Source organism: Sinocyclocheilus grahami, unplaced genomic scaffold, assembly GCF_001515645.1.
Source record: "Sinocyclocheilus grahami isolate Dianchi unplaced genomic scaffold, SAMN03320097.WGS_v1.1 scaffold205.1, whole genome shotgun sequence".
Classification (NCBI taxonomy): domain Eukaryota; kingdom Metazoa; phylum Chordata; class Actinopteri; order Cypriniformes; family Cyprinidae; genus Sinocyclocheilus; species Sinocyclocheilus grahami.
In genome coordinates, this window is record NW_015505384.1 from 1,244,660 (window position 1) to 1,261,610 (window position 16,951).

The following is a 16,951-nucleotide window of genomic DNA, read 5'->3' on the forward strand; positions in this document are numbered from 1 at the left end:
TGTTTACGCTGTCAATACAGGAGACAATCCAATGGGCCACTGGCTGCTCGCTGTCCCTGCGTGATGGTTTTCGGCTAAAAAACATTCTGTCGGCCCCTTACACTCTTAAAAATAAAGGTGCTTCAAAAGGTTCTTCAAGCGATGCCATAGAAGAACCATTCAGTCAAAGGTTCTTTAAAGAACTATCTCTTTCTTACCTTTTTATAATCTAAAGAATCTTCTTTCGCCACAAAGAACCTTTTGTGAAACAGAAAGTTCCCTTTCATGGGAACTTCGAACTGCGTCCTCTAGGGGTCGCTATGGGGAACGCCTCGTCGTGACTCGTATCTGAAGCATACATTGAAAAAACACCAACTCGTTGGCCGGCGACAGCCATGACGTCACTACCGGTGCGACTACAGTATAAATCGGTGCCGGGAGCTACACATCGTTCACTTCTTCGTCTGAAGCTTGCGTCCGCAGCATGGCAAGAAACCTAGAGGACGCAGTGTCTCGTTCCCTACTCAGGGAACCATGGTTACATAAGTAACCCGAGACGGTTCTTCAGATGTTAAAGGTTCTTTATGAAACCATTTATACAAAAAGGTTCTTCTATGGCATCGTGAAGCACCTTTATTTTTAAGAGTGTAAGTGCGTTGGCCCACTGGGAAAATGCCCGGTATGCCCGATTACCAATCCAGCCCTGGACCTCAGTCAATGGGAAACGACTTCCCATCCAATACCAGCCAACAGGAAATGATGACTGAGTTTGCAGTCGGATATTGTCACAAAAAAGGACTCAAGATGAATGTGAAGGCATATGGCTTATTTCAGTGATGCATTCTAACTTTAATATAAGCCTGTATATTTTGCAATATGGTGTTTTTATGTTTTAGAGCAAAGAATGTAATGAAAAAGCAAGGATATTTTTTTAAACATCTCCCTTGTGGTAATCCAATCAAACAGTTTCCAAATATTTACACATCAAGGGCAGGAACACAGTTTTCTTTGGCATGAAACAATATATATACCCCAGAATAATGAATGTTTCTTTTCTTCAAAGTAAGTGGATTCAGATGATTTTCATATCAACACCAAGTTGTTTAAGAGGAAAACACATCTTCACTTCCCAAGAGTGCTCACTGTCTGTGGAATATCAAGACGATAGAAATAGAAAATAGTCTATCTTGACCTCTCCAGAGGAGCAAGACCTGAGGGAGAGCAGGAACAGTTGCATCTGGATCTCTGGAAAAGGCTACCACTAACCAAACCCATAAAGAAACGGGATCTCTTAAATATTACAATTGTTTCTCCAAAACAACATGATTAAACATAGAGCTTTGTTTCAGAGTAAAATACCCTGGTAATCCCATGGGTCTCGTTTTTTTTTAAATATCAACTTTGGTATCATCAAATTTCACCATAGGTTTTGAAAAAGTAAAGAAAAAAAAGGTTGAAATGAGCTCAAACATTTCTCACCAAATTCTTCCTTGACCAGCTGTGATAGAAATACGGCTTAGCAATATCAATGTCACTCAATCAGATTCCCCTCTTTTCAAAACATTTTATTTGCTTTGAAAAAATTTTAAGAAATTAATATTTCTATTTAGCAAGCACACACTAAATAAATAAGTGACAGTAAATACTGTTACAAAGGATTTCTATTTCAAAACACTGTTCTTCTGAACTTTCCATTCATAAAAAAAGCATCACTGTTTAAACAAATATGATGCAGCACAACTTTTTTCAACATTGATAATAATTAGAAATGTTTCTTGATCAGCAAATCATCATATCAGAATGATTTCTGAAGGATCATGTGACACTGAAGACTGCAATGTGTAATGATGCTGAAAATGTAGCTTTGCCAAAGGAATGAATAACATTTTATTATATAATAAAACATAAAACGGTTATTTTAAATTGTAATAATATTTCACAAAATTACTGTTTTTACTGTATGTTTTTAATTTAATAAAATGCAATTCCAATTAAACATTAAATAAATATTTATTTTTACTGAATTTTTGACCAATTAAATGCAGCCTTGGAAAGACTTCTTTTAAAAACATTTAAAAATCTTATACTGACCCCAAACATTTAAACTTCTGACTCAGCTTTGGCCTTTATATAAATAATATGCCTCTATACAAATATATAGTCTCCTAATAGGTATGACCATAAGAACTGCATACATATTTATTATAAAATATTATAAAAATACAATAGTTATAATTATTAAATACCATCATTATATACCAAACATTGTGTCCACGTAATTACAAAAGTTTGTTGTGACAGAAGTGTCCGGCTCACAGCCAGGTCATAAGGACACTTAGGCAACTCTTTCCAGCTAATAAGACCTCAATATACTGCGTCCACTGCTCATGGGACTGGCCAGGATATGGAGAGATAGACAGACCCCCAGCAATCCGCTCTCCCACGATTTGTATATAAATAAAAACAATAGCAATTTACAGTAAGAGCATAGAGGGAGGGAGTAGACTTTCAGAAATGAGAGAGAGCCAATGGGAAAGTGGAAGTGGGAAGCGTATGAGAACAGAGAGAACTAATCTCTCGTGTTGTTTCATTTGACAGATTTAGAGGAAATCGCCACATATCTGCAGTCAAAATGATATTATTTGGGGACACGACCCCTTGTGATGGAAAAGGATCTGCAGTGAGCATAGCAGGGAAAAAAAGGGGAATTTTTGGAATGGGATTAAAGAAAAGCTGACAGAGATGGAGAGGCTGAGTCGTGTTTCTTTGCTTGTCATGCGTCTCTGATCCAGCCAATGAAATGGCACGAGCGCTGGTTCATTTGCGAGTTTACTGGGACACCGGCACAGCTGTGTGTGGGGAGGGCGCCAGGGAGCTGTTAAAGCAGTGCCTGGAGGTACCAGTGAGTGTCTGATTTTTGGCTGCATGTCTGCGGGGCTGAAACCGAGTGCAGGAGAGTGTGTGTAAGGAGAAACTGAGCCAGGGAGAGACATAAAGGGCATAATTCTAACTGATGTGCATGTGTGTGTGTTTGTGTTTGCATGAAAGGAGAAGACCGAAAAAAGACGAAAGCCATGGGTATTGCATCAGAATTCAGAGCAATGTTCAATGAGGTGAAAAAGCAATTCAGGTCTACTGAAGGGTTATGCAAACACATTTTCAATGTGTCTCTGTGTTTCCAAGACTCTGAAATGTGCAAGCATAATAATGGACTGTTTGGAAATGTTCTGCAGCCATGCAATGACCTTCAGCTTGAGCCAATATCCTCACACATGGGTATAGTGGTTGCACACTTTTTTTAGTGTTGTTTATAAGTTACAGATCAATTTTCTCTTACTATTTACTGCTAGGCGTGGTTGTTTTTCCTCAAACACTTTTATCATTATCACCAGACATTTTCTCAGAGGCTTTGGGAAAATATATAGAGAAACAAACAGGCAATGTTTTGAATGGAGATATTTAGAATCGTAGTACAGTATGCTCTATTGTCATCACATGATCTCACAGGGCTCCATACTGTGACTAAACTGTACAAATGCAACAATAATTAAAAGCAGGATAGGCAATTTTGGAGAGGCTAGCAATAGCAAGCTAGCTTTGAAAGCATAAGATCCCACCCTTCCTGCAAATCACTCTCTAAAACCACAAAGTGCATAATATTACAATAATAACACAGTCCATTCTCGCTCGGTCTGCAATAGCGTGGAACGCGCTGATGAAATATCATGTTTGTGCGAACAGGGTGCACGGAGGTATGCTAATACATATGTTGGCAGGCAGGTAGCACAGCCTATCGTAGCCGAGGGACCGAGGGATATGATTGGATGAACATTTTATGGTCCTACGCCTTCCACAGATGATATAAATACATAGAAATACATTTAGACCACTTAATTAGTGATTGCTATCGGGATGTGAATAGACTTGCAGCCAGCATAACAAAAAATGGTTTTGAACCAAATCACCTACCCTGCCTTTAATCTTTAATAATGAATCTCTATGTCCATATGTGTTTTCATTTTTTTTTATAGCTTGATGTGCCATTAGTTAATTACATCTTTAGTGTTCACTTCAGAACAAGCTGCAATGTCCGATTCGGAATCAAATGACTCTTATGAACAGTTTCTTTTTAATGAGTCAGCCAAAAAGATTCATTCTGTGTCTCCAAATGGGATAAATCCACCTACGAAGGGCACTTCGGGGTGAGAACAATAATGGCCGCCCTATGGCAACTTCAAACGGCCCTTCGGAGTGAAAGATTTCAATGAGTATGACTGATGGACACTTCCCCAGTGGTGTATAAAGTACCTGGAAGCTATACTCAGGTAAAAGTACAGATATCTTACCAGAAAATTACTTTTTTTAGAAGTTGAAGTCACCGTTTAGAATAGTACTTAAGTAAAAGTCTTAAAGTATGTGATATTTATTGTACTTAAGTACGGAAAGTATTTTTTAAATCTTAAACATACTTAAGTATTGAAAGTAAAAGTACAAGTACAAGTAAATGCAAAATGGAAAAGAAGCAAATAAATATATATAAAGAAATGTCATACACAGCATGAGTAGCAAGATTGTGTTCAGTTTTAACTCTTTCTTCCATTTTGTATTTTTGGGTAAGAATAAGAAGCACTTCATCCAGTAGTGTCTTTCATTCCAACATAAGAAAACATTTCTGGAATCTGCATCTGAAAAAGCATTTAGATGTATTTACACAGTTTATGTATCTCAGAGGGGACATGGATGCATTTAAACTGCAGTTACAGATGCATAAATGGCCTAATGTAAAAAGGCCTAATGTTTTGTTTTAACATAAAATGTTGAATACTGATATTTGAAATAATTTAAAACATGAAAATAATAGTCGAAATGTGAAATTAAAACTGCCAGTAGGTGACAGCAAGTGACTGTTAATCAGTGTCATTGAGATTCAACTGATTTATTCAAACAACTGATTCATTCAGAAACAAAGCATTTGACTGTGTTAATGAGTGAATCACTGAATCATTTATTCAACAGATTTGTTCAAAAAGCTGATTCATTCAATAAGTAAGCGCCATTGCTCAGAGACGCAAAACAGTGGTGTGATCTTAGGATCAGTGATGTTAGGAACATTTTCGTAAGCAAAATTGAGCAAAAACAAGCAATATTAACTCTAAAATGTAAGTCACTTATTGCTTTACTGAACTTGTATAAAATTATTATTAACTGTGTTCATGCTGATATCTGCAGAAAAACAGTACTCTTTGTATGATATAAATTACTATATTAAATTCTATAAATATAAAAAGCATACAGAAGCATTTTTGCTGTCTACAATTTAGAATGCATGGAATTTTGAGTTTTAATAGACTAATAAATCAACGTGCGTGCACTCTGTGTGTGATTTGGCGATACACTTAATAATGTTAGATTGCACATCATTACAACAACACTTACCATATTATCGCAGACGATGCTGTATATTGCACACCCCAGACTCGACTTGAGTGGAAAATCATCCGCGGCTGTGCCCGCACTTGTTTGCACATGAGCAACGGTGTTTTTAGGAGTCTAACTTGCAGACACCAGACCACTGATTCGTCAAACCTGCTTTCCTGCAGTCAGTGTTCTTCTGACTTCAGGGAAATGTATCAGAGTAAAAGTATCCATTTTAATATAGGAAATGTAGTGGAGTAAAAGTAAAAGTTGGCTGAAATATAAAAACTCAAGTAAAGTACAGATACTGCGAAAAAATACTTAAGTACTGTAACGAAGTATTATTACTTCATTACATTACACCACTGCACTTCACACCCATGATTATTTGCGCAGGTTTAATTATGCGACAATGGTGCCTCCTTAAAATTGGCTCTGCAAGATGACACAGAAGTGTGGACCAAGGAAAAAATTTTTTTTACCTGGATGGTAAACCCTTCGAAGGTATTGGGGCACAGGAACAAGCCCTTCAGAATAGAACAAGGCATCAACCTTGTTTAAGGGTTAGCAGTTTGATCCGAGTCACTCAATGAGTGAATTGTTCAGAGGAATTCGTCAGTATTGACTCATTGAATCGTATGTCATTTTTTGGTTATGTTCAGCATTGTATTAACTGGGAACTACTAATTAAAATTAATTACATATTAAAAAAATAATAATATTTGGTCTTTGATTAGCATAGTAACTTCCAACTGTATTGATGAATCGATTGTAAGGAAAACTTTGTGCGTAAAACTGTAAAGACAATTTTTTACAAAACAGAGCAACATTTATCAGGCACCCATACAATCAGAATCACTACATTGACTTCACCAAATGGGACCTAAACTGCTTTTGAACAACCATTTTTATAGAGCAATTCTGTCATGTGTCATTTGGTTCCTAAATGTTGCATTTTAGGAGCCAGTTGTCCCGTAGTAAATTTTTTTTTGTCTGGAGTCCTGCCTCATGATGTTGCATGTTTAATTCAGCAAGTGCCGTCCAACTATCATATGGAAGTAAAAATGGGTTATTTTGCATTTTGATTTCAATTTTAGCAATCCAATTAAATGAGTCCAAAAAAAAAGCAATTATTCCCAGATCGTTCATCACATTGCAAATGTAATGTCAAGTTGAGCGTTGCATTGTGAGATACAGTTTTTAGCAGTGTGTGTTTTGGTGTGCAAGTAAGAGTAGAATGCTATTCTGAATAGAATGATAAACTCTTACTTTAAGACATATATCTTTTGACCTCCTGGAGCGGCCAATCAACAATGCTCAATCAAGGCACTCAGAACATGTTTAAGAAACCAAAGCTTTAAGACACTGGGTTTAAACTATGACACAACCTAGACTAATGTGAGTTTTGGGCCATCGACAAAATAAGGGTTAGTTAGAAGAATTAACAAAAAAAGTAAGTTGTCAGTGGATGAGAAAAACTGCAAAAACATGCTGACTTCTGGTGGCAGTGATGGTGGCACTACACGTTCCACAAACCTCGTCCAGAGCATGTGAATAGCCAGGAACAATTAGGCAATTTGTCATGAATTAGAGGACGCCGTCATGGCTGGTTCCTCATTAAGTTGTGAGTCGACAGCCTAATTGAGCAGAGTTCTCATGTCTGGAGAAGCTTTGAAAAATGAAAAGCCCATGCAGCACACCACCACAGCAATATTAGGATCTCTCTATTTCATGCTCGTTATCGCCCACCCTTCCTAATGAGGTAGACTCGACTCCACTTGCCCTGCTGAAAGCAGTAGGGGAGCACAATAATGCTAGAAACACCTGCTCCTGCCAGCAGGGGGCAACCATAAGGATCAGCCTCACCACATCAGTTCAAACCCCAATCCTTCTCTGGGCTCTTATTCACTATCCCTGCCATATCACTTGAAATGAGCCAAGCACATTATATCACTAATGTGAAAGTAATAACTACATTTCTAGTCTCAAAATTGCCTCAGGGTGTAGCAATAATGATGTGCAGAGCTCATGGAGGAAGAAAAAAAACCCTATACAGGGTTTGTGAATATTTTAAAATAATAGGACTTGGTGCGTCTTAAGCCATTCTGTTTGAAAATACAGCTCATAGTCATAGCTTGTTTTACATGCTTTCAAACTGGTCATTTATGGTCATTTTCTGGTCCACGCTATTGAAAAATAAAAATAAAAAAAAAACCTTAAACCAGCTTGGCTTTCTGGTCTTCGAGCATTGTCTGTTGGCTGGTTTTATAGAGGTTTTGGCCTGGCTAGGACTATCTTAAAGGATTAGTTCACTTCCAGAATAAAAAAAATAAAAAATCCTGATAATTCACTCACCCCCATGTAGGGGTGTGCGATATATATCGTCTGCGATATTATCATAATTGTTGTTTTAACGATGTGCGATTTGACATTATCGAGTATTTTGCAAAAACCATTCAAAACATCCCTACAGAGTGCCTGCATACATTACGTGAAGTCTAGACTAATGCGTGTGCGCATTTAGTTTTTCTTCTTTCACTGCATGATTCAGTCTATTAAAATGCATTTAGAATGATCACAAATTCAAGACATGGCAAAAAATGTATATATTTATACCACTTCATATAGTTATTCAATTTCACACGAAGAGTGCCGTTTTCCCCCAAAAAATTACCATGATTGACATTGAATTCAATAAACAATAAGTTAATTAAGAGACTTACGTTTTAGACACCATATTGCACAAACCAAATGAGTATGTATAATGTTAGTTGGTTAACTTCATTTATCAAATAGATAGTCAAACCAAAATAAATTCAGACACCTTCAACATCTCACATTCATAGTTTATTTGCTATAGTTTAGAAAATGCTAATAAAATATGACAAGAACTCAGAGTTACACTGTGTCAGAACAAATTCAACTTGATAATATTAGATAATTTTGATAGAAAGGTATGTAATAGATTACAATCAACCAAAACAATTCAGACAGCTGTTAGTATGACAGTATTTCCACAACTATCAATACTTTGTCGGGTGACCCTTAGCCTTAATGACAGCCTGTAGTCTCCTGGGCATGCTGTCACCCAGCTTCATGCAAACCTGAACTTCATTTTTTCCCAGACTCGGTCTGCATAATTTTTTTTTACCCAAATTTGTATAAGTTTTATTGGTAGTCCACTGTATGTATGTATAATATGTCACAGTTTACTTCATTTATGTAAGTGAGGATAGCAAAATAAACTATAGTGTCCTACACCCACTAGTAAAAAAATATCAAAAATTATATCTGGTCTCTGAATCATTTTTGGTTTCACTGTATATCCTTCGGTTATTTTCACACTTAATTATGCCCATTAAAATGTATTTTACAAGTTTTTGTTACTTTCACTGTTCATTGTTTTGCTCTATGGTACATCATCTTTAATTGAATAGCATTAGAGCTGCTCCATTGCAGCGGCTTAGTACTGTAATCAAGCGCTTTGCTGTAATAATGCAGGGAACCACTCGTTATAAATCTCCTAACTCTGATATTTTCAGAAATAGAAGTCGCGTTTTTTCATCTGAAACTTGCTGCGATTTATATTCCAAAGCCTCTCATATAATGCAGAAACGCTCAAGCAAGCAAAACACGCGCAATGCATGCACGTATTTGTACTGATGCAGAATGAGAGGACAGTAGTACAGCCTAGCGCATTTCACACAGGCTGTTAGTTTCACTTTCGCCAGAAAGTCGTGTATGCCTAAGATTGAAAATAAATGACGTTTATAGTGAATGCCCCTATAAATGGTTTTATTTTTACGACTTTGTTTTAATCCAAATGATGCGTGTGCTTAGTGAGTGAACATCAAAGATCACACAACAGAAGTGCACTCTCTCTCTGTCTCCCTACCATTAAGTAACTTGTGCATTGTTTTACTTGTTTTTGACATATCAGACCGAACCACAAACTTTCCAGTGATGTCTGTGAGAAAGATATATGCATTCGACAAGCTCACGCATCTGCGCTGCCGCGCGCTCAATCCACTCAGCGTGCTTTGTTTCTCAGCTCGCGCACATCAGCTATCCAGGCGTTAATACTGAATGTTTAACATTATATTCATTGCATACATGTACTTCATAGTAGACATCCTTAACTCCTTTCTGCTGTCTGTTGTTGTTGTTTCTTTGTTTGAATATGGCGCTTATCACATGCTGTGTGGTATCGGCGTTTGGTATCGGGGCATTTTAACGAGTACGAGTACAGGAGACCAGTATCAGGCCGATACCAGTATCGGTATCGGTGCATTCCTAAGCCACAGTGCTGTTTTGTGTCTCTGAGCAACATGACGGTGTTTCGTTCTTGAATGAATCAACCGTTTAAATGATTAGGTTCAATCGCAATGACTCACTTATTAACAGTGATTTGCTGCCACCTGATGGCGGTTTTAATTTCAAATTTCGGCATTTTCTTTCTTTTTTTTTATTCTTTTTTTCATGTTTTAAATCATTTCAAATATCAGTATTCAACGTTTTATGTTTAATATATCAAAACATTATTTATGCATTTGTAATTGCAGGTTAAATGCATTCATGTCTTGCATTAAACAAAATACATTTGTGTAAATACATCTAAATGCCACTTCAGATGCAACTTCTGTGTTGATTTAATTTGCTTGGTAACAGCCCAAATGTCTTATTATTCTAATTCCCCTATTTAAATGTAAGAATTTGACTCAAAACATAATGGACTCTTTTAGAAAAAATGGCTTTATAAAGGTAAAAATGCCCATAAAATGCAAAAATCAGTTTAAACTTATTGGAAAAGATTCATTTCTATCAGTATGAACTGATCACCTCACAGAATATGAAGAATATTAAAAACATTAGGATTCAGCTGTCTTCGGCAGTCCTTAAGGTACCAGCACAATAACACACTCAGCAAAATATCGTCTAATTATCGTTATCGATAAAATCCCATAAAATATCGAGATATAATTTTTTGTCAATAAAAAACCCCTACCCCCATGTCATCCAAGATGTTCATGTCTTTCTCTCTTCAGTCGCAAAGAAATTAAGGTTTTTGAGGAAAACATTACAGGATTTTTCTCCATATAATGGACTTCAATGGTGGCCAACCGGTTGAAGGTCCAAATTGCAGTTTCAATGCAACTTCAAAGGGCTCTACACGATCCCAGCCAAGGAATAAGGGTCTTATCTAGCAAAACGATGTAATTTTCTTAAAATGTATATACTTTTTAACCACAAATGCTGGTCTTGCATACCAGCATATCCACAAACTCATAGAAAATAACCAAAACAATCCAAGGTTTTTATTTAGCACAGTGGCTAGATTAACAAATAACCAGACGCCACCCAATCTAAATATTCCCTCACAGTTTAATAGTAATGACTTTATAAATTTCTTCACTGATAAAATGGATAACATCAGAAACACAATAGCAAATGTAGATTCTACAGCGTATAATACTTCAGCTTCATTCATCTCGTGTATTAAATAAATTCAATGCACACAGACTGAAGTAGTTTAAGTCTTTGGTTCTTTTAATTGTGATGATTTTGGCTCACATTTAACAAAAACCCACCAATTCACTATCATTATCAATTTATTTTATACATGAGTTTCACAATTTGAGTTGAATTACTGAAATAAATGAACTTTTCCACGACATTCTAATTTATTGAGATGCACCTGTATATCTCAACAAGATCAGATGAAACTTCTAAATTATCTAAGCTAACAGAGTGTATTAAAAATGTAAAGATTGGATGACCAATAATTTTCTCCTATTGAATTCGGATAAGACAGATATATTACTTATTGGACCAAAAAGCACTACACGGAATCTCTTGGATTACAAGTTGCAACTAGACGGATGTACGGTTACCTCCTCTACAGTCAAAAATCTGGGTGTTATATTAGATAGCAACTTGTCTTTTGAAAATCATATTTCCCATGTTACAAAAACAGCATTCTTCCATTTTAGAAACATTGCCAAGCTATGAAACATGTTACCTGTTTCTGATGAAAAATGACCTCTAGACTGGACTATTGTAATGCACTGCTAGGTGGTTGTCCTGCATCTTCAATAAACAAGCCAGGTCAAGAAAATATGATCATATTACCCCAATTTTACAGTCTCTGCTCTGGCTACCTATTAAGTTCTGTATCAGTTACAAAATATTATTACTTACCTACAAGGCCCTTAATGGGTTAGCTCCTGCATACCTAACTAGTCTTCTACCACGCTACAATCCATCACGCTCCCTAAAGCGGCTAGAGTCCTTACCAGGTCAAGAAAATATGATCATATTACCCCAATTTTACAGTCTCTGCACTGGCTACCTATTAAGTTCCATATCAGTTACAAAATATTATTACTTACCTACAAGGCCCTTAATGGGTTAGCTCCTGGGAACCTAACTAGCCTTCTACCACGCTACAATCCATCACGCTCCCTAAGGTCGCAAAACTCTGGACTTTTGGTAGTACCTAGGATAGCAAAGTCCACTAAAGGAGGTTGAGCATTTTCTGGATTGACATCCCGTAGTAACTAGGAATTACACAAGCTTCAGTCTGGATCCAGCCCTTACAAATACCTGAGATGACCAAACACCTGAGAAGAGATGATGCAACCCCCTCAGAGGACCTCAAATTATGCCAACCCTGAAACAACATAAACTACCAAATTTTGCTACAAGTTTGATTGCAACATATAATCATTGCTGTTAATAGTGTTCATCGTCTGTTTGTTCGTCATTAGCTGAATTTTACTGTACATTTCTGGCATATGCACATCAATTTGACAGTCACCACTGACAAGCTACTACTAAATCTATTGTAGAAACTTAATTTCCTGTAAAGCTGCTTTGCAATGATTTGTATCGTGAAAAGCTCTATACAAATAAATTTGAATTGAATTGAATTAGGCTACATAAGATTTGACCAATCAATCAATCAATCAATCAATCAATGACTGATAGATACATTTCTAAATACTAAAATGTATTTATATTACAAACATTAATATTTATAAACACATAATGTACTTATACTTATTGATTTCAATATTTTTAAAAAAAATATATTTATTTTTAAATCTATTTGTTTTTAAATATTTATATTAATATAATTTATACACATTTTAAATATAATATTATAAATATAAATAAATTTATTTCAATACATAAATGTTTTAAATACATTTATTAAAATTATTATACAAATTATACATACAAAAAGGTATTTATTGATCTCAAATATTTTATATTAATACATATACATTTATACTTATTAATATAATTTATATACATGCATTACAACTTATATTATAAATATACATACATAAATAATTTCACTAAATAAATTTGTAATGATTTATGTCAATCAAAAAAAATCTATCAATAAATAAAATAAATAAATAAATAAAACTATGTTAAAAAAAAAATAAAAAAATTTGGTACTATCTTTTTCAGAAAATAATTACTTTTGTGTAGCCCGAACTACACATTTTCATGGCCACACCTGTCACTATTTAAACACTTCAGATGACTGTTGGATTATGGTCAGTTGTTTCTACTTCTACTTGCGTTTAACCGCAGGGTCATCCCCCTCTGCTCTGCTAAACAGGAAGTTGAGTTTGTGAGAGCAGGGGGCAGAGGCTTGAGGTTACAGTCATGGCGTGCTGCAGATCTCGGCATCTGCTGTTTGCCTTTCCTGTTTTGACGGCTACTGTCTAGCTCACTCCAAATAATGCTTTTGGCACCAACGCACCCTTAACTGCTCCACTCAGACCTCATATCGTTCCGCACAAAAAGAGGAACTGACTTAAACGTACATCCACTCCCTCTCCCTCCCAACTCCCCAAACACACTGACAAACAAGGAACTCTCCGTTCTCCATACAGGCCTGGGAGAGGAGACGCGTCTGCCTGTTCAGTCTGTTTGTTTGATGGGTGAATCCACTCCCATTCTGGGACAAATATCAGTTTTAAAAGACTGATACTGACTTATGGTTTGTCAGTTATAAAGCATACCCTCTGCATGGTTGTGAAAATAAAGACATTTATCTTCACTGAATGAACGCAATGTTCTTCTCTCAAGGGTCGCTGTGGCCTTTTCAGCTGGAATGAGAATCAGTAATTGTGTGGTGAGATGTCCAAATAACAGCCTCTGTCCTACATATTTATTTGGCTGTAGAACGGCAAGACTGAAGCATTGGGAAGGGAGGCTTGTAAACTGGAAAGAAATTATAAACTGACTGAATTGGATTATGGTTTATCCTTTTATTAAGCCATGCAATGATTCATTTACATATAATAATTGTTCAGTTACATTATACCATCAATATGATGACCACAAGAGTCATAAGAGTCAAAATCATAATGGAAAAAAGTGAAAACACATGTGAAAGCACACAAATATAATCTCTGTTCATACGGTTTTGAAAAACTTTTAGACCATTTTTTAAAGAAGACTAAAATTATATATATTATATAAACTACATAATTTTTTTAATTTGATTAATTTCTAAATATAAATATTTATACATCAATAAATAAATATTACAATATTTATTAAAATAACATTGTTAAAATGTATTCATTGATTTTTACATACTTTAATATTTATAAGAAAAATTGTGTTTATTGATTTCTATAAATATTGATTTTAAAATAAATGTTTTCTAAATATTTAAACAGAGTAAATTGATTGACTGATTGAATTAAAAAAATTTAAAATAAAAAAATTTATTGAAAAAAAAAATCTTTCATTCAACAAATATTATTATTTTTTTTTTTTACATTTTGGGGGAAAAAATACATCACACCCAGATGGAAAAAAACTTAAGACTAAACATGAGGTTTTCATGCAGATATCACATGAGCGTATGTCCTTAAGTGCATGCGTTTATATGGATTTGCACACGAGTGTGTGTGTGTGTGTGTGTGTGTGTGCGCTGATGATTCTGAGCGCTTGTGGTTGTGATCACTCTCGCTAACTCCCAACCATCTTAGTCAGCAAAGCTTTGCATTGGTTAAGTGTCTGCTTAGAGAAATTACAAACCCAGAAAAGATAAAGTCTTAAAATCAGTATAAATCCATCTGAGAGAGGGAGTGTCGGGAAGAGGAGGATTTGGATATCGCACAGAATTTACTCAGCAAAAAAATCTTAAGAGCATAAATCAGCGTGACGAGAGTGATGGAGTGAGGAGCAGGATGGAGGTATTGTGTCAGCCACATCATGGCAGGCAAAATGCTGCAGAGGAAAATACTTAAGTGGGAAGAAAACTCTTGCGGAGTCCATGGTGGTTAAATACACACACACACACACACACACACAGACACACTGGAAATCATAAAAGAAAATGCCTCAAGTTCCTCAATCAAAGTGGTCGGGTTGCTATGAACACGTGGGTGACTGGTGTGTCAATGAATAGTGCAGTCGCTAACAAGCTCATTTTTAATCTTTAGCATTTGAACTGAGGAGCGGCACTCTGACTAAACATGCCGGACAACAAAGAAAGACATGCAAAAACTTTGATCAGTATTGTTTGCAGGGCTTCCAAATTCTCTTAAATAGTCTTTAAAACACGCCTGCCTTTGATGTTTAACATTCTGATGAGCAGATGGAAGCTCAAACTTAAGTGCAGACTGATGAAAGCCGAACATGCAAGCTTAAAGCCATAGACCAAAAAAAGTTACCTATCGCTTACTCACCCTCATGTTGTTCCAAATCAGTACGACTTTCTCTCTTAATGTATGTTGAACTCTTGTTTCTATGGAAATAAAAAGAAAGAATGGGGACTGAAGGTTTCAATATTTAGAACATTTTATGGTACTAAATTATATTTATGCATTACTTGCAATCCATTTATTACCTGTTAACCACCTTTTGAGCATAGACCTGAAAATAATATTTACAACATAAACTGTCATAAATCTTACATGTTTTTTTTAAAGAAGACTATTGAGTCTTCTAGCATGCAAAAATCACCAGGTGATAAAGAGGTATCATAAAAATGGTCCATATCATTCATACAATACATCCAAAGCCTTCTGAAGCCATTCAATGGCTTTCATCAAGATGTGTATGCCATTATTCACTGATGATTCTTTCCTCCACTCAGGGTACTTTCACACTTCGTTTGATTGCCTTGTCTAAACATGGGTTCGATTGCTCCCCCTCCCCCCGCTGAACTGCGTTCATATTTTATTTGGGTCCGAACAGCAGTTAGTTTGCGTCATCAAACCAGCTGCTGATTACCCTGTTGCTTAATGACGGTGCAGGAGAAGGCGACAAAATGCAGAGCATTGCTCTCTTCACTTTTAGATTTGTTTTTGAACCACTGGTTTTGTTTCCAGAGCTTCAGTACATAACAGCACAACCTGATCTCACTCCAGTTCGTATAAATTTGAGAAGGTGGCTAATTCGTACAACCTCACTTTTACAAATTCGTACGATTTGTGAAAAATCAGACATATTTTACGAGGTGGAAAATTCATAGGAATTTGCACAAAGGACCACACCTAACCCCACCCCTAAACTTAACCATCAAAGAAATAGAACAAAAGCATACGGGGTTGTACTAATTAACCACCTCGTAAAATACGCACGGACTGGCCGTGAGATAGCGTTGAACAGCACTTACGTCTGTCTTACAAATGTACTGCAAATGCTCTAAAGAACACTGAAGGCAAACAGAAATGAGATAAAAAGCACTCTGCTAGCAACGCGTCAGTCAAGCTCGTCAGGAAAGTTAGTGAAACACACACACAAACACATTTGTATCAAATAATACAGCGTTAATAGCAGTTCTGTTAATAACAGATCTGTACCCAGTGGTGTATAAAGTACCTGAAAGCCATACTCAAGTAAAAGTACAGATATCTTACCAGAAAATTACTTTGGTAGAAGTTGAAGTCACCGTTTAGAATAGTACTTAAGTAAAAGTCTTAAAGTGATATCTATTGTACTTAAGTATGAAAAGTATTTTTTAAATCTTAAACGTACTTAAGTATTGAAAGTAAAAGTAAAAGTAAATGCAAAATGGAAAATAAGCAAATAAATATATTTAAGAAATGTTCATACACAGCTTGAGTAGCAAGATTGTGTTCAGTTTGAACTCTTTCTTCCATTTTGTATTTTTGGGTAAGAATAAGAAGCACTTCATCCAGTAGTGTCTTTCATTCCAACATAAGAAAACATTTCTGGAATCTGCATCTGAAATAGCATTTATGCATTTACAGTTTAATGTAGGCCTATCTCAGAGGGGACATGGATGCATTTGAACTGCAGTTACAGATGCATAAATAGGTCTAATGTTTTTTTGTTTTTTTTTACATAAAACTTTGAATACTGATATTTGAAATAATTGAAAACATGAAAAAATTATGTGAAATGTGAAATGAAAACCGCCAGTAGATGACAGCAAGTGTATAATGTTAATGAGTGAGTCATTGAGATTCAATCGATTAATTCAAACGACCGATTCATTCAGAAACAAAGCATGTGACTGTGTTAATGACTGAGTCACTGAATCATTTATTCAACA